This window comes from Gambusia affinis, linkage group LG03, assembly GCF_019740435.1.
Source record: "Gambusia affinis linkage group LG03, SWU_Gaff_1.0, whole genome shotgun sequence".
NCBI classification, from domain to species: Eukaryota; Metazoa; Chordata; class Actinopteri; order Cyprinodontiformes; family Poeciliidae; genus Gambusia; species Gambusia affinis.
In genome coordinates, this window is record NC_057870.1 from 11,316,125 (window position 1) to 11,334,895 (window position 18,771).

Here is an 18,771-nt window from a genome sequence, read left to right on the forward strand (position 1 = left end):
TCAAGGACAGAAAGTGTTTTGTCCTTGCAGTCAGAGGTCATGACAGTGAGAATGCCTGAAAGGAGATTGAATGAAACCAAAATTACTCTATTAGCTTTGTCTCTTGCTCCTGTTTCCTGGTTAAGGTTCACCAGCACAAAGTGATAATATCTGTGATTTATTTTCTGCTGTTAAGATTTTAATCAGATGTCTAAGAGGGAAAAAAGAAACAGGTACCTCGACTTCCCTTTCTAGGCCATGCCTTCAAGATAATAGGCTCTCAATCAGACACACATGCACAATCTCTGCTAGATGGAGACACAAGGGTCAGTGGAGGTTCCTCCTAAGCTGTGGCTGGCAAATGTCAGGGCTAATCTTATTAAGACTCTCTTCAGCTGTTTCTCTAAACTCTTAAAGTGATCGTGCTGAAAAACTGCCACTAATTATTTTTTGCAACCTGAAGAGATTCTCTAAAGTCAAGGTTGGCGGAATGATGTTTGAGTCAATGGGCTTCTTATAATAATAGCTTTAATAAATCTTGTAACAGAAACGGCAAACTCAGGGATTGGAAGAGGTGTAAACAAGAAGGAGGGTGGATATTATAAAGGAAAAAAAAGATTTTACATGGCACAGGAAGTCAGTACGGAACTATTTGAGGGTTAAATGATTGAGTGGCTGAGAAAGTCTTAGGCCGTTACAGAAAAAAGGATGAGCCATGTGTTTGGGTCAAAGGATGGAGAGCTGAGTACAGAAAGCAAGTAACTAAAACAGGAGCAGATCCAGGTGAAGGTTCAGCAAACCAGGGTGAAGTAAGGTCAGAAGAAGTGAATCTTGTAGCACTTAGGAAAAATATTCCATTAACGAAAGTCTGTGCTAAACTAGTTCTGTGGCTGATGGAAAGCTTCCACTGGAAGCTAATGCTATGCATTGCAATGTAAACTATTCACTATGTGTAAGTGCGTTATTGACCAGTGCATTAACAGCAGATCAATATGTGATGAACAACAAAGTCTAATGTAGGTGAGTTACCTTGCTGCAATTTACTTTTAAATCTTTTGAACTGAAGTTCTTTGTTTACCCCTTGACACAGGACCTGTGATTATTTTACGAAAAAAAAAAAATGTGGAAAGATAGAAAATGCCATTCATTTGCAGAAAGAACTTGACAAAAAGAAGTAAGTTAAGATCTTCTCAGCACAGAAGAGAAAAAACAAGACATATTTGTAGTCCATCAAATTTTTTAAAAATATATTAAATTGCATGGAATTGTGAGAAGTACTGAGAAAAGGAGCAATTACCTTGAGGAGAAGGAGAAGTTGTGAAGAGTGCAACGTATCTAACCTTCGCACAGGTCAGTCAGTACTCTCAAAACAGCCTGATCAAACAGAGAGCGAAGCCAAGGCAAACACCTCTGGACTGCAGTCTGGGACAGAAAAGCAGAACTCAAGCCTTGCTGAAATCGTCCTGTATGGAGTTACTTCAGATCCAAAAACTGCAGCATTTCAGAACGTCCACTTGGCTCTTTATACCTTGAAATCAAATAATATCTATCTATCTATCCATCTATTTATCTATCTATCTATCTATCTATCTATCTATTAGTACTGTAATAGACAGATGGACAGACAGATTTATATGTATAACAATATCGAGAAACATAAAACTATATAAATATACAAAGATACTTTTCCTACTGTGCAGCTCAACATCGCTATTGTACTAATTCAATATCCATCTCTCGTCTGAGCTGTTGCTCACACATACAGAAATAGAGAGGAGAGGAAGTGCAAGAGTGTAAACAGCAAAAATCTCAGAGAGACTGAGACACAAATAAACCATTTTACGGCGAGACAAGGTATAACAGGAAGGTCCCCTTTTTTGTGTGTTAACTTCAAATATCCTGCAAGCTGTTTGTCCATTCACTAAATTGAGTTCCTCATATTGTATTCCAATGGAGCAAACAAATAACAAATCTATTGTGAGATGAAAAGCATTTATCTCAAAAGCAATGCACTTTAATTTTATTCAAAGGGGCCCTGAGTAGATTTTGTAATCCCATTTTTTCTGTGAATAATAAAGAAGCAAGTAATCCTTCTGATGTCCTAAAATAAATATAAAAACATACCAATACAATGAAATGTAATACCTTCGATTTGGATCAGCTGAAGGGGAATTATCCTGTGTCTCTAATTTAAGATCTACCTACAGGTCTACACAGCTGAAACACTAAGCATGATATCCTAAAAATAGTGCAATGGAAAAATCTATACTAGTGTCCAGTTATGTCTGTTCTGCTGCACCGTGGCATAGTATACAAACAGCTTGACATGATCATCTCACACTGTGGCCACATGTCATTTATTTGCCATTGAGCAGTGCTCAGAAACATGTTTGAAATATTTGAAAGAGGGCAAAGGATGGGAAGGGCTGACCATCAGTTTATTATTATCAACACTTTCAATGTGATACAAAATGTCCTGATTGTAGCTATGAAGCCTTTTGTAATCTTTGGAGTTTAAAAACAGACTGCAGTGTCTAAAATGGGAATGCTTTCACCTGCCACAGGGGTTATAAATTGATTCTTTTTGGAACCAAATAGAGTTTCTTATTTACAAAAATTGACTGAGCATCATATGCTGTAAAAGGGCTTCTCTCCCAGGTACATCTGAAAAAATCACTTAGATTACTGTGAAAAATGTATTTAGAATATTATTTAAAAAGTTCAGTATTTTTTGTCAGTCATTTCAGAAAGTGAAACCCTTCTATTATTTTCCAAAATATGTGTACTTTAAGGCTCAAAATACAAATATTAAACTTAAGCTTCTTCTTATTTTGCCGATTGTGGCTTGCAGATAAATCAAAATTCTGTGTTTCAGAAACTATGATATTACATAATATCAGTAAAAGATATTCTTAAAAGAAGTGGCAGGTTTCTGAAAAGTATGTTAATTTCTATCCACACAATCTTTGGTTGGGTCTCATTTTGCATTGATTACTACGTCAGTGCAGCAAGAGAAGCAGTCTGTGGTTGTGGTGTGATGTGGTGGAAGCCCAGGTTGCTGTAATAGTGACTTTCAGTTTGTGTGCATCGTCGGATGTGGTGTTTCTCTCTTTTTTTTTATGACAATACCCCAGAGCAACCCTATAGGTTTCAGGTCAAGTTAGTCTGCCAGCAAACTGACCACTGGTCAGTGACTCAACTTTTGGTACTTTTGCCAGTCTGGACAGATGCTATGTCCTGCTCGGAAATTAAATCAGGATCTCTATAAAAGCTTGTGAGCAGAGGGGAGCATGAAGTTCTCCAAAGTCTTCTGGAAGATGGCTACATTCACTGTTGAGTTCAAAGAAAATACAATTAACCAAACCCAGGTGACAACTGATGGTGACATGATCTCTGACAGTGGAAACTTCAGCAACGTGGATTCTGTGCTTCTCCACTCTTCCTCCAGACTTCGGTAACTTGATTTCCAAATGCAAACTTTGCGTTTATCTGACAAGAAAACTTTGGATAGCAGAGAAAGATGTGCAGTTCTGTTTCTCCTTTAGCCCAAGTAAGATGCTTGTAGCTCATACACAGGCCTTTTCTGAACATAGTGAAATCCTTGTGAAAATCCCAATTTCTTGAGTGGATTTTGCTTGAGAACCCTCTCTAGCCTGTTTTTATAATTGTTGCTGGTGAAAATGTTGCTACTCCTTCCACTAAACTTTCTCTGAACGTGCTTGGATACAGACTCTGAACAACCAACCTCTTCAGCGATGTCCTTTGTGGCGAAGGGTGTTGATGGCTGTTTTGTGGACATCTGTCAAGCCGTCATTCTCCCCCATGGCTGTTTCATTCTGGGTCAGTGAGAGAAAATCTAGAGGCTCAGGTGTTTTTAGTTAATTAGCTGATTAGGGGGTGACACTATGAGTTTCCAATACTTAACTTTTTCACAACATTCAAATGATCTCAGGCAGAATTTGGGAGATAAAAGCTTGAAATATTTCACTCTATTTTCTGAGATCTATGTGACATATATGTTTCACCTTCTCAAATGTGACAAAAAAAAATAAATGTTATATTTGAAAATTAGAATGTTTTCAAAATATTCTCACTTTTATTGACATATTACATGATCGAAAGAACAAAAACCCATACAGAGGTGGCCAAAATAGGCTTCATCCATAAGGTGGCTGGATTCAACCTTGTAGGCAAAGATTTGAAGTTGCACCATCTAAGAGTTGAGCAACTGCTCCATTTCATCAACAGGGACCACTTGGGGTGGTTTAGAGATGTGAGTAGGGCGCCTCCTCAGCACCTCCCTCTGGGGGTGAGGGGTTTCTGAACACATCCCAGAAATCACAAGAGAGATTAAATATTCCCTCTGGGGTTGGTACTCCTCCCCTGAATGAGCTGGAGATTTTCACTGGGGAGTGGGACGTCTGGATCTGTCTCCTTTACAAACTTAACTCGAGACAGAAAATAGATGAATGGGGTCTTAATGTCCTGCAGTAAACCTCACTGTATTACTTATTGTTCTATCTAAGGGAAAGTAAATGGCAATTGACTAGAAAACCTAACCAGCCATAATTGACTCCAAAAGTCAATATTTCTCCATAAACTGGTATCTGATGGTGTCTAATGCTTCAAAGTTAAGTGTCACCTGATATTGAGTAGGAATCATAATGGCTTGCTTGATGAAATATCTATGCTAAAATGTGGATGATACATTCTACATAAAACGGACGGCAAAGCACTCTGTTTTCAGATTACTCCATTTGGAAAGAAAGTCTTCAGATTTCTGTCACCAGTACATTTTCCAGTTTAAAAGTGCATGCTTCATCTTCTATATTCTGAAATTCTTCTAATTACTCTACTTTAGTGATAAAATAAAGTCAACAGAAGTTACAGTATCTCAGATAAGTATTCATACTCCTTGAAGATTTTGCATTTTGTCACATTGCAATCACAAATCTCTATGCATTTCAGAGGATTTTATGTGATACAAAAATAGCGCATGATTGTTAAGTGGAAGGAAAATAATAGTTTTCAAAAACTTTTAAAAGAAAATAAGCTATTGATCAACAAGCTATTTAAATTCAGCAGTGTTCAATCAGATGCTCCTCAACAGAATCACGTCAGAAGTCATTAATGTGGAAAATAAAGTCATGCTGTGTTTAACATCAGTGTAAATAAAAATGCTCTTGTTAAATGAGAGAAAAACCATATTCACTACAAATCACCTGAGGATGTCGTCCCATAATGAAAAACATTCTTTGGCCACAGCTTTTCCAGCATGGACAAAGAAGTAGATCTGAGTTGACAGATAACTGATGAAGTTAAATATATGAGAATACTACAGACAAGCGTGTTGGACTGTGCAAAGACTCTGGACTGGGACAGTTTTTTGGGGGGAAAGGGTTTGACTTTTATGTATGAAATCCCCATTAAGAATCTCGTAACTGAAGGTAAGTAAGCTAAAAAATATCCAAACCCTCTGAATGTACGCAGTGAGTCAATTTCAGAGACTCATTTGGGAGCAAACCATAGAGGCCTGACCCAGGCAATCAATGACGAGGATGATGACAGAGCTCTCGTCCTCAGAGTCGCTACCATTGGTTTCCCTAACTGACTCATCCATTCAGTAAAGAGTGAGAAATGGAGAAAGAGGCTGATGAGAGGGTGTCAGTCAGGTTGCATCAGCACTCTGAAACTGTAAAAAAAAAAAAAAAAAAAAAAAACTGGGCAGGCCCACAACAATGTATGAAAATAGCAGCAAAGGGAAACACCTTACATAGCTGATATTTATAGACGCACAATCACAATTAAAGATTAAAGTCTTGTGGTTTCATGAGAGCGCCAGTCAGAGAACAAGTCTCACCCTGATTTATAGGAATGACACCCTTGGGTGTTTCCTTCTCTGGATATTAGTTCAAAGCCTCCAATACAAGAGCACAGATTAGTGCCCACAAACCGGGTAAAGACATTTATGTCTCATTGTGTCATTGTCATTGTTTTGGAGTTAAAATGTCACTGTGTGACACAAAGAGTTGTTCGGTGTGTTAAATGGAGTGGCAAGTATAAACCTTTGCTTCAACTTATTCCTTTTTTTGGGGTGTGAATTACTAGCTTTTAAAATAGATTTTTTTTATTGAGTTTTCTTTTTTTCTGTTGTTAATTTACCAAAATAAAGTTAATCTGAATCTTAATTTGTATCTATGTCACGATATATAAACACAAAGAAAGAAGAGTGACTACAGAAATCACTTTTACGTCATTCAGAAACAGCTGTAATCAGTGACAAAAAGGACAAAAGCCTAGTTTGTGCATGACATCTAACATGGTGGGTCATCCTCTTAGACAACCTCCCCCCCACACAATGTCTTTCATGGACAATCCCCAAACTCTGATCTTTTACTAACTCTTATATTCCCCTCCAAGCACTGACACTGTCTACGCCGCTATAGCTGCTAATTGGGGCTCTCTTGACTCTCGGTTAATGAGTTCCACAGCTTCATTTTAAAGGACAGCCAGATGGATAGACAGGCAGGCAAGATGGGAAAACAAACAGGAAGATAAGCAGACAGTCAGCCAAGGCTTGCAAGCGCTAAAAAATGAGAGACGCTAGAGATTACCACTGTGTGAACAACACAGGAGCCTGACATATGGGGGTGTTTGGGACCATGCAGACATGTAAAGGACATGGTGTGTGGGTCAAGTTCCAGGGTCCTGCAGGGGATGCAGGAACACAACACACCTGTTTGTCTGTAATCAATCCCCCTACTGCAAGCAAGCGTGCACAACTTCCACTATCAAAAATTGACTTTATTTTATATAGCCTGAAAAGGAATGTGTGATTGCTCAACACAACACACAGTTGAATTCCTAGTTGGCATTCCTTCAGTCATTTGACGTTGGAGCCAATTCACCCAAGGGGGTCAGCTTTCTGCCATAATGAGGGAAGCAGATGCTGAAAAATAGAAACCCTGGGATCAAATTGCATATGGGAGTTGCACAAATAAACACACAGGAGGATATATTTGTTGCAGTGCTATGTTTACACAAAATCACATGGACACAAATACAAACAAACATGGAAAGCAGGTACTGCCAAGCAACAAATTTGTCCCACCTTGGTGTTTGGACCATAATGCGCAACCCTTGTTCAGGCACAGACTGAGACACAGCATTTAGTACATAGTGCCTTGAAAAAGCGTTTAAGTACAGTGAAAGTGTGGTATGTATTTGTGTTCAGATCTCCGCACTCTTATACCCTTATATAAAACCCAGGTTAACAATTTTTATTTAGCTAACTAGTAAAAAGAGTCTACCTGTGTGTGACTAAATATTAGTGTAAATATAACACTTCCGTGAAGGCCTCAGATATTTGTTAGAGAACATTAGAATACATCTCTCAAGATTAGGAAACACATTAGACATGTCAGCCGTGGAGAGTTGTAGAACAGTGATGGGTTATAAGATAATATCTGAACCCTTGCACGCCATGTACAGCGTGACGCATGGTGGTGGAAGTGCCATGCTGTGGGGACACTTTTCATCAGCAGGAAAAGGGAAGTCAATCAGACTTAATGGAAAGACGGATGGACATAAATAAAGGGTGATCCTGAACACAAAAGAGGCAGCAAAGCACTTCAGACTGGGATAGAGGGTCACCTGTGTAACAATGCATTAGCAATGCATCATCTTCTTTCCACTTCATAAATATGTGTTCCTTTCACAGCAAAATACATTGAAGCTTGTGGTTGGAATGGTACAAAAGGTGAAAAAGTTTAATAGGGGTGTGAAAACCTTTGCAAGTGATTTAAAGTAAATTCTTGGACTGTATCATATATAAATATACACTGTCACATGCAGCAAAACTGATCTTTATTATGACTAAGAACATTTGATATAAACGATCACCACCTTTTATTTAATTAATTCAATGCCTGTTTTGAAACTTTGTTTACTGGCCATCTTCAGATCTCGTCTTCAGTAGTAATTCTAGCTGACCCAGTCATCTCTTGGACATCTCTTAACGTGTTATTTAAAAATTATGCAATGCAGAAAATGTGGCCAGGCAGAATTTCCTCTGGGTTAAAGTGTAGAATATAAATTGTGCCAAACCAGAGGGACTTGAAAGACACTCACATTCATAAGAAAAAAGAAATCAGTGCCATTTTTTTAGCTAGCTCATTTAGTTTAAAATCACCGTGAGGAATGGACATTCAAATTGTAATGTTGATCTTTCTGGCATCCAACATAATATGTACTGCCAGCAGTGATGTTGTGTAATACTCCTCCCTCTCAATGAAGCCTTTCTGGACCTCCTGACACAGACCCCTGTTTCAGGCCCTGGCCTTGCTCCAGCCCAAAGGAGTTTCATCAGCCATGACTTGACAGAGACGACCACTCGTAACTGAACTGAGTTTTCTTATCTACCAGCTCTGGTCTGTCCTGTCCTTGCTCGTATTGCGACACCTCTTTATCCACTTCTCTCACCACATAAACTCCTTATGTCTTCACCCACAAGCTGTGAGTACCTGACTTCATCCATTCATAAATTTATGATATATATATTCAAGTGTTTGTCGAGTAATCTAGCAATAAGGAGATTTATTCACCTATTGGAATTTGCAACAATCCCATTTACCTTTCGATAGTCTTTGTCCTGGGGACATTTGGCGCTTACATGTATGAACCCCAAACATACACAAAAGTATCTCGAGGCTATCTCCAACAACAACTAGGAGGTCAGCCATTTTGAATTCAGCTGAAAACCATCATGGCTTTTTTGACCTCCTGTCAATTTTAATATTTGGCTTCCATGTTCCTCACTATATTCATGAGATTTGTGGGGTTTAAAGTTATCAAAAGCATCATGTTTTGGCAGAATCTGCTTGCCTAATGTCAAATTATGAAATCTCAACATCCATCCATTATCTAAACGTGGATAATGATTAGATAAAAAGCCGCCACGAGGTCTGGTGCCTATGTCCAACCAAACCCTACGGGAGGTCAGTCATTTTGGATCAAAGCTTTCATTTTCTTCACACTTGAGGTTTGAGATTAACTCTGCTAACCACCTTAAAAAGTTTTTTCAAAGGCATTGATGACTAAAGCGATGAAAAGGCTCTAAAGCATGTGAGTGTGGCCACGCTTCGAAACCTGACTTCTAAATATCAAAGACGGAGCTGCGACACCTCCCACATACAAAAATCAGATAACCACCAACATTTCTGTTGTCATCAAAGTCTTCTCCTCACAGATCTACAAGTTATTTTGGGGATTTTCTCATTTAAGTCCTACCTATTAAAAAAGAAAAATCCCTTTTAAAAATTCTTAATCAGGTGAGATTCAAACTAAGCCCGACTAAAAATATTAAATTGAAAACTTATTTTAATCTAACCCAACCATACATCAATAAAAGTTTTTAGGTATAAAACCCCACTAAACTGATAAATGAAATGGTAGATTGATTTTTAAATAGTTTTATTTTATTTTATTCAAACAGAGAAGAAGCATGAGGAGAGTTCAAACAACATGTTTTTTTGTTTTTGTTTTTATTATTATTTACAGTCATGTCCAATCTGGAAATTTCTCCCCTTCTGTCTGCTTTTCAGTACCACAGCAACCTCGACACTTACTTCCCCTCAGCCAAAACCCCTTGGTGTCCCTCTTCCTCTGGCTTTGCCCTCCTTTACCCTCCCTTCTTTCTCTTCTCCACAGCTTGGTTTCTGTTTTATTTGTTTCTCTCCTCCTCTCTTAGCACCCTGCCCCTGAGTTCTTTCGACAAACTCGTCCAGCTTTCTGTTCTTTCCATACACATCTTCTGCTCGCTGACATCTCGTTTAAGAAAGAAGCAGCCAGTGAGAAACAAACTCTCTTTGCCAGCACTTCTTTTTTTTCTCTCTTTCTTGTTATTCTTTGCCCCCTCTCTCCCTTTCCTCCTTTCAGTACTTGCTAAACAGGACAAACATCATGTGGTTCGGGTGAGAAAGGAGGACACTTGTGAGCGATGACTATGAGTCTCTGTTAGATACTTTTTGCTCTTCAGCGAACACTGGCCTCTGCAGAACTCTGCATGCATCTAAGAGTCTCTTTTTCAGAATGCAACTTTAATAATTACAACTCACCACTGCTGCAAATCCGTATTTATAAGGACAAGCAATGCAGAACTAAAAAAATGGATTTGAGGCAAGCACTAAAAGACACCCTGCATGTGTGTGGGACATTGATCAGCTCTCACAAAGACGCTTCTTCTTATTTGGCTCCCAGCTGTGTGTGCTTGGCTCACTAGATGGCTATCCAGCAGCCAGAAATGTTTGGTGTGTAAGCCCAACTGGAAAGCCCCACTCATACCCACCCAGCCACATGCACATGCATACACAGAGGGCAGAGGCACTTCAGAAACAACCTATTACTCTGAGCAAGGGGCAGACAGAGGGACGGGCCCAAAGAAAGAATGGTTTAAATTCCACAGCTGATAGAAAAACAGTGCAGAGTGGGCTGGAACGGAGGAACTGATGTCAGCTCTCTCGAACCGTCCCCACACCCACTCCATTTTCGGGGCTTTGCGGGGAAGGAATGATAAAGACAAAGAGAGGCGAGGAAAATAATCCAGGAAATGTCATGCAGGCAGCGGGGATAGATGTGTTTTGGCTGTTGTCACAGATACAGAGTTTCCTTCCAGGCTTGGGCCAAAAATTGTAGCAATCCAAACTGCAGTCTGTGAACACGGAAAGTGACTTCAGGCTGAACTCACTAATGCGTGGTGCAGGTGGAGGAAGGATTTAACTTTGTGTTTAACTAAGCTGAAAAACTAGTTGGTTTGCAAAATGCGAACCAAAAAGGATTTTTTTTTTAAATTGAAGATAAAACACACTTTTGAGGTCTACTTTATAAATCCCATTAGCTTTGCGTGATGTGTTTCAGAGTAAAATTATTAGACAAAAGAAAACTGAGATATGCTGACATTGACGTTGCATTCATTCTGGGAATTCTTTATCACATCACGATTTTTCTCAGAAATCTCTTTCAGGCTAAAAATAAATGTTTTAATTCAAGAACCAAGCCTGAAACTATGGAGGGTGAAAAGTGCCACCTAAGTCAGTTTCATTCACAGCTTCCAACTCATGTGTCACATCAAAGCCTTCTTATCAGGCAGGTTCAAACTAACACATTGCACATACCACTAACTCGTGGACAATATTTATCTTTACTTCCTCCTCAATACAAGACAAACCAATAGTAGGTCTTCAACATACGAGCTCAAATTCTAGACAGACGCTTCGCTATTTCTTTCATGTGACCATGTTGTCAAAGCCTGAATACATATTTCACTGTCTCTCTCATAGGGGGCGATAATGTATTCGTTTACATACTGTGCATTCGATGGAGCAGAAAAAGAAAAAGAATTGAAAGATAAAGCCAATCTCCCCACATTGTGTTGGTGAAAAACAACCATATTTGTCTTTGTTTAGCTATTCAGCTAAACAAAGACTGTCTGTCTAGATTGGACGGATTGTTTTCATTAACATCTGTGGACAGATGTCTTATTTTCACTGTCTTCACACACAACCAGCATGAACACAAATATCTGGAATGTGCATCGGCACCCATCAGGAAATCTAGCGGGCCCCAGAGTCCAGGGTAGGGATGTCCAAGCCCTCATGCTCAAACAGACAGTAGAGCAACTGGGAAACTGACCTGCCTGGGATATTGTTTCAGATGTAACATCTCCCCACTTTAGCAACTTTTGTCTGATTATTCAGTTACATTATTCCTGTTATTTTTGGAGGAGGGGGGTCAGGGGGTGTTGTTTTTTGTTTTGTTTAGTTTACTTTTTTTATATTTCTGTATATTACTAGCACACCTATGTAACTACAAGTTCAACCACAACTGAAAAAGAAATTTATGTGATAAAAACATGTTCATGCCCTTTAAACAGGCATCTTCTTAGTGGATAATCTAGCTGTTTCTATATTGAATAGTGTTATTTATGGATCTATTAGTAATTTTAGTCAATTGACCAAACACTTAAAATAAACATGTAGTGATTGCTTTAAATTGTGGCACTTTTGGTCCTCCATAGACATTTTCCAAACGTTAAAACTGTCCCTATACTCACACCTTCTCCATGTTTACTATCACTTGTATACAGCTTTTATCTTGGATTCATTTCAAATGACACACCCGTGCTATTTTTGCAAACTGTCATAAAAAAACAAAACAAAAACTCTTACGTTAGACCATTAGCAAAACCTGACAGTGCCTAAGCTTTGCTGGGAAATCAATCGCTGTGTAGCAGAACTTTAAAAAGCAGTGGGATTATTATGCAGGTCCTGGGTGAGGTTTGTCGATAAAGTGCGGAGCAGTTGAATAGCCCCAACTGAACCGTTATGCAACCCCCCTCGCTGTCTGTCCACATGCAATCTGCTCTATCCTGCAGATTTATTTTTATTTTTTTTAAAGAGCATAAAGATTAAATCACAAGTCCTGCATGGTGTCTCCTACCTTTTAACGCATTAGCCTCTGTGTTCAGCTCAGGTCTTGACGTCCGCTGAGTTCACGCCTCTTCTCTGCTCTGATCTCTCCAGTTTACTCTGAGCAGCGCTCGTCTCTCGCCTCTCCCTATTAAACTGCAAGGATAAACAAACGAGGTCGCTTCAGAACAACGCTGTCCCGCCTAAGATGACAGCATCTAAGATCAAAACTCACATATTCTAACACTTGGCGGCGTTTCCCTTTTGTTCTCTCTCGCTCTCTCTATCTCTCTGGCTTTAGCCCGGACTTGCAAAAAAGTCGTCAAATTATCGGTTCAGCTTTGTGTCGGGTTAAGATCCGCCAGCGCTGACAGGAGAAAATATCCCCGACTTCTGTGGTCGAGAGACGCCAGGAGGAGGGTAATTACACGAATACTGCTGCATATTGCAAAACCCGCAGACGCACTGTTGTTTGCAAGCCCCCGACACCCCGCCCCACCGCTATTGTGTGCTCTGTCTGGGTGGACTTGTCCCGCTTGTGGTCCTGATGCGAGTTTGCTCCGCGTCCCTTTGTTGCTCCTGTCACACCTACAAGGAGGGATCACACGGGGTGGACGGAGACCTCGCCTCGACTTTCTTTTGTCTGCCAGTTTTTACTCCGCAATATTCCTCACCGCATTAGCTGCCTGCAGCATATAGTCCAACCTAAACCTAAACCATTGATCCCATGTAGAGACACACGCACGCACGCACACACCCACACACACACGGCGGACGAGAGGATTTTACCAACTCGGATCTGATCATCGCATGATTTACACTTTCGGGACGTCGCATGTAAAGTGAGCACGCATATCAAAGTAAAAACTCGCTGTGCGCTCTGATTAGGTGCACCCTTTGTTTGCGTCCTCACCAGAATGTCACCCAGAAGTTTGGTCCTCGCGGGGCAGTGGGTGAAGACGCTGCGCTCTCCACTCCTCTCTGTTTTCCTTCTCTTCGTTGTCTCCTGTGACCGCCGTGGTGGAGGTGCAGCTATGTTTCACTCCGGGACCGTCCCTCACTCCGCACCACGCCATTAGCCTATCAACAAGCGCGGTGACGACAGCCTCATTATGGACACTCTTGCCACACCCATTCATTCATAAAGTGGAGCCAGTCTCTCCGAGCCGGGATAGTGAACGCAGACGTGATGCAGTTCAATTTCCACCGAGTTCCTGTGGAAGCTGGTGATAAGGACGGAGCATCATGTAGCGCTAATGTGTAACTCTGACTCTCACTGCTGTGTTCATCCATTGACTTTTTGTTGAATCCTGCATGCATTTACAGTTCTGTTCCATATAGACGTGTCTAAAAATATTATCAACTAAAAAAATGTAATTTATTCAATAAGTGAAACTCTAGTTTTAAATAGATCTACTATAAACAAGTCTATGATTTAGTTTATTTAAATAATAATCCATTTCATCTAGAATTAAGGTTTTGTTGAATGGGCTTTTCATTTTGTTGGGGGAGGGTCAGCAGAATCGGGCTGCACATCTCATGAATGTGCACAGTAGATGGATGTGACGGTAAACCATTTGGCAAATTCCGAATCTCACTTGCTTTGGGAATAGGTACAAAAACATTCAAACTTTTTCACTGGGGTATTTCAGTACTTAAGCATATATCTAAAGCTTATATGCTCAGACTTTAGCATGTCCAACCAAGTCAGTCTGTTTATGCAAGGCTGCAGGATGCTTACCAATTGCAATTAACTTAAAGCCTTCACCAATGTTTCATCATTGCCAAAGCTGATGTAGGACATTTTGAAACTGCTGGGTGGAGTATGGATATAGATCAGATTAGTACAGGTGTTTTCACCCTATGGGAGGTTACCAACTAAATCTATTGCTTAGCAAAGACTTAAAGGAGTCTTAAGTGGAAAATATTATTAGTCTTTCTTCAGCAGTATGTCTAGCTTATGATTTCCAATAGTATTTCAGATTGTTTCTCATCATTTTTTACCCATATGATAGAAGCATCAGCTATCGGTCGAAACTCATTCGAATTTGAATAGAGAAACATCAAATTATGACTTATTATCTGCGACTGGCTTTCCTTTTATTTTGAAAAGAGCACAGTTGGAACTTGCTATCAATAGAGGCCTTAATGCTGTGCAGACAAACCTACACAATAAATACGTGACAAGGGGGGGGAAAGAACAGCAACAGCTGCAATATTTAGACATCCGCTGGCAAAGCACCACTGAAAAGTAGAAGCAGAAGTCTACCATAAACTCCACTGCTTGCAACATCACTAGTTACTTCCAGATGTGTAAGTCGAGAAGCAATAATTGGCTAAGTTTATCTTTTTGCTAAATATAGCTTATGAAAAACATCACTACAACAATTTTCTTTAATGTAGCTTGGGACTCCTAAGATTTCTAATTTATAAACTCTTACTGAGTCCATCAGCAAAAGATTAGGGGCAGCAATAAGTACTGCAAGTTCAGAAGTCAGTCCTAATTCATATATATATCTATATATATATATATAGATATATATATAGATATATAGATAGATATATATAAACATCTGTCTCTCTGCAATTTTCTATAACCCATTTGCCGCCATATGATTAAAGCAGTCATTTGGCTTGCCCAAATGACTGCCCAGGGCAGGAAATGGAACAACCTGCCCAGGCTTGCTTCAGTGTCAACATGGATGCAGGCTCTAGGCAACCGCCACCAAGCTGTGGCCACCAAGCATGGAATCATCTCACGTACACACGGGCGCACACCCACAAGTGGTGAACAAGTAGCGGAATATGCTGTAGTCATGTATCAGTTTAGGATAAGTACTTCAAGCAAAGTTATGCTGACAACTGCAGCTCAAAGGAAACATCACTGACAGCGCCATTGTTTGCTTCCGAACATTTGCTGTGCTCAGTTTCTCCACTCTTCTTCATTTCACAGCATAGGTGCACCCAGCTTTTATCTCAAAGTGTCATCTGCAGCACTTTTCTCTTGCCTGTGGACACGGTAGAAGCACTATTGATAGAGCCGCATGGCGACAATAGAGGTACAATGAGGGATCCACGTGGTTCAGCCCTCACTCTTTCTCTTTTTCCAAGAGGAGTAAACTGCTGATCCCAGTGGTTATAAAAGGCCCATATCAGCTAAATTTATACAGATAAATATGGCTGGGTCTAGGTGTTGCACTTCCAGTTCGTCCAAATGCGCAGAAACAAATAATCTGCAGGCAAATCAATCCCAGACTGCACAGATAAATCCAATCTTTGACCAGCTCAGATCAATTTTCACTCAGAATATCTGAACCTCCGTTGTGGCAAGCCACAATGGCCTTTGACACAGGCCATTAAATGACCACAATGCTGTCTAACTTAGGGTGCTGACACTACAATGGGTCTCTTTTTGCCATGGAGCCTCTGTTTTTCTTCTGCCTGATCTCCCAAACAAAGCTGTATTATTGTTGCACCAACTGAGCTTGAATAGTCAGGCACAAAAGAGTCTCTGACCTGATGGTTCAAGCCTTCTTGCCGACTTCACCACCCTCTGGACATTGTGATGACAGTAAACCGACATAAAAGTTGTGTTGTAAATTTTCTTCTATATTTTTATTTGCTAAAAGAACAACCGCAATTGTGAAATGTCCACATGAAGCTTGCTTTAGTAAGAATTCAATAAAAATAGGAGATGTTAATATTAAGTCAACTTTCTAAGTTTAGAAATGGCTACACATTTGCGGAAGTTGATATTTAAAAAAATCTCCAATTCTCAGCCAGAGAGCTGTACCTCTTTGGGTCACTAAGTCTTTATTATTACAGTTAAGCACCATGAAGATACCAACTGGTAGAAACACCAGTCAAATTATTTTCTATTTATTTAAATATTGCCATGGTTGTTAAGGGAAAGGGGTTTTGTCTTTTCTGGTCTGACTGGTAGATTTACTTGAGATCAATGCAGCTAAGAGATAAATAAATCCATAGGACAGCTCAGTGGTCCTCATCATACTTTAATGATATGAGTGAGTAAGGAGTTCCACAGGAGATTGCATATTGTCACAGCAAAAAGTCATTTGAAGAAGTTTTTTTCTTCCAATAACTTATCTTCTACTTCCTAGACAGATTGTCTAAATGAAAGAGGCCAAGCATAGCCTAACAAACCTGTGAGACAAGTCATCGATAGAGTCCCAACATGCTGCTAAAAAGTGACTAGTGACAAATAGTTTCTCTTTATTCACAATGTTCACAATGGTGTTTTTGCTCAACAGCTTTAACTGGCATGCACCCAGAAACTGGCAACACCTACAGTAAACCTCTATACAGGAATATCTAGATGATCCTGAAAATGCTGTCACTCATTTCAGAAGATGAAAATGATTTATGTTGTACATTCATCATTGCACATAGAGTAAAAAATTGCTAAGCCTTTATTTTTTGTAAATTTTATATTTATGACTTACTGATAACAAAAACCCAACATTCAGTGTTTTGGAAAATGTAAATATTACATTATGTCAATAAAAAAAATTAATATTAAGTATGTTAATTTCTATGCAATCAGTATCTGGTTGGGCCTACTTTTGTATGAATTACTTCATCAGTGTGGCATGGCATCTATAATCAGCCTGTGATTCTATGGAGAGATATGCCCAGGTTGCTTCAGGTCATCCACGTTGCCAGGTCTAGTGTATTATCCTCCTCTTGACAGTACACCATAGCCTCTTCATGGGGTTCAGGTCAGGAGAGCATGCTGGCCAATACAGCAAACAGTAACATCATGGTGACTAAATCAACTTTTGGTGCCGTTGCCAGTTTAAGTATCTTGTTGGAATGTAAAATCAGTATATTCACAAAGCTTTTCCACAGAAGAAAGAAGGAAGAGATTGAAAAGTTTCTTAGTAGATATCTACTTTGACTGTGGACTGTGTGAAAAGTCAGCACTGACTTTTAAACCTCACACTGGACTTAAAGCGACATGGATTCTGTCCCTCTCCATTCTCCCTTCAGACTCTGGAACTTGATTTCCAAATGTAAACTTTCCCTTGTGGTTATCCTAGGAGAGGAATGTAATGGTAAGAAAATTTTGAAATGTTGTACGGGGACCTTAATTTAAGATTTAAGTTGGCTTATAGAATTGTGGGGTTTTTCTTTTTTTGTGTGTAAAAAGATTCTTATAGATAGCTTTGGATCACCAGACATAAATAGCAGTGATGTTTTGAATGCTTATGATAAAGTCGATCTATTATTAAAGTTTGATATAAAGTAAAATTATACGTCTGAGAGGAATAAAGATGCAGTGTGGCTTCGATTCCCTGTTTCTCTTGACTCCACAACAAGCATGCATATGGGTCAGAGTTTGAAAAAGTTTTTTCTTTGTCCTTTTAGCCCAAGTAAGACGGTTGTAGCCAATGAAAATACTTTGTTGTTAAGATGTTTGTCATTTAAATACCTAAACAATGCATTTTCTGCGCTAGGGTGCGGTCATAAAATGCACTGCTAGGCACTGAGATAATTTCTTTTTATAAAGGGAGAGCGCTTACTTGTCTTAACTTGAATGCCCATGCATATATGAAAACTTTGTTTATGTGTTTGTTTAATTTGAGACTATAGATACCAGAATTTATGCAATTCACTTTGATGACTGAGGGGCCAGGTGACAATTTGTCAAAATGGACAAAGATCAAAGAAACTGTCATATAAGCCCTTCCAAGAACTAATCTCTTAATCTCTCTGAGCATCCATAGACTCAATCAATGGGTGCTATGCAGACTGTGGCCAGTTGGGCTCTTTGGCCCTCTGGCCCACTATCAGGACTCCCTGTGGCTCCCCGGGGTGTCTCTTAGGTGCTATGAATAGACACGGGCGTGTGCTCCATGCTGTTGGCTGGGCTTTGGCACACAGGCCTCATGTCAGCACGGATGCCACGTAATACTCCCGAGCGGCGTCACTTCACCAATTGCGCATTTGGGTCGCCATGGAAACACAGCTACCTCTGCCCTGCCATCTTTTGGCCGCATTTTCCAGACAAACTCTGATGTGTTTCTCAACTTCTTCCAGTCCTTCTTTCCTCATCTCTCTCTGTGTGGCTCTTGTTTACGCAGCTTATGACGCTGAGCAGGGAACGGGAGGTTTGGAACTTGATCCAGAGGGCTTCCATTTCCCTGGTTTTACAGTAATGAATAGGTTGTTCTTCTCTTCCTTATGAACGACATAAGGAGTACAATTACGATGCACTAAGACGGAATCAAAGCCCTGTATATGCTCATTTGTATATGCTGAAAAAGGAATGTATCTCACATATGGCATCTGTTCAGCACTTTGGTTA

At 39.8% G+C, this 18,771-nt stretch overlaps 1 protein-coding gene across 4 annotated transcripts in view; it reads right to left on the bottom strand.

The window, feature by feature from the left end:
* The window catches only part of rhobtb4 (Rho related BTB domain containing 4), a 43,694-nt gene extending 30,201 nt beyond the window's left edge, over nucleotides 1–13,493 (bottom strand). The window contains exons 1-3 of one of the 4 annotated variants that reach the window (XM_044110725.1): nucleotides 13,357–13,493; nucleotides 12,475–12,599; nucleotides 1,277–1,401 (exon numbers count right to left, since the gene is read on the bottom strand). The gene's annotated coding sequence lies outside the window, so the exon portion shown is untranslated. Of the gene's footprint in view, nucleotides 1–1,276; nucleotides 1,402–12,474; nucleotides 12,600–12,678; nucleotides 13,058–13,356 lie in introns of those variants that run through there. The other 3 variants (XM_044110723.1, XM_044110724.1, XM_044110722.1) reach the window with 3 other exon arrangements.
* Nucleotides 13,494–18,771: the final 5,278 nt, after the last annotated feature.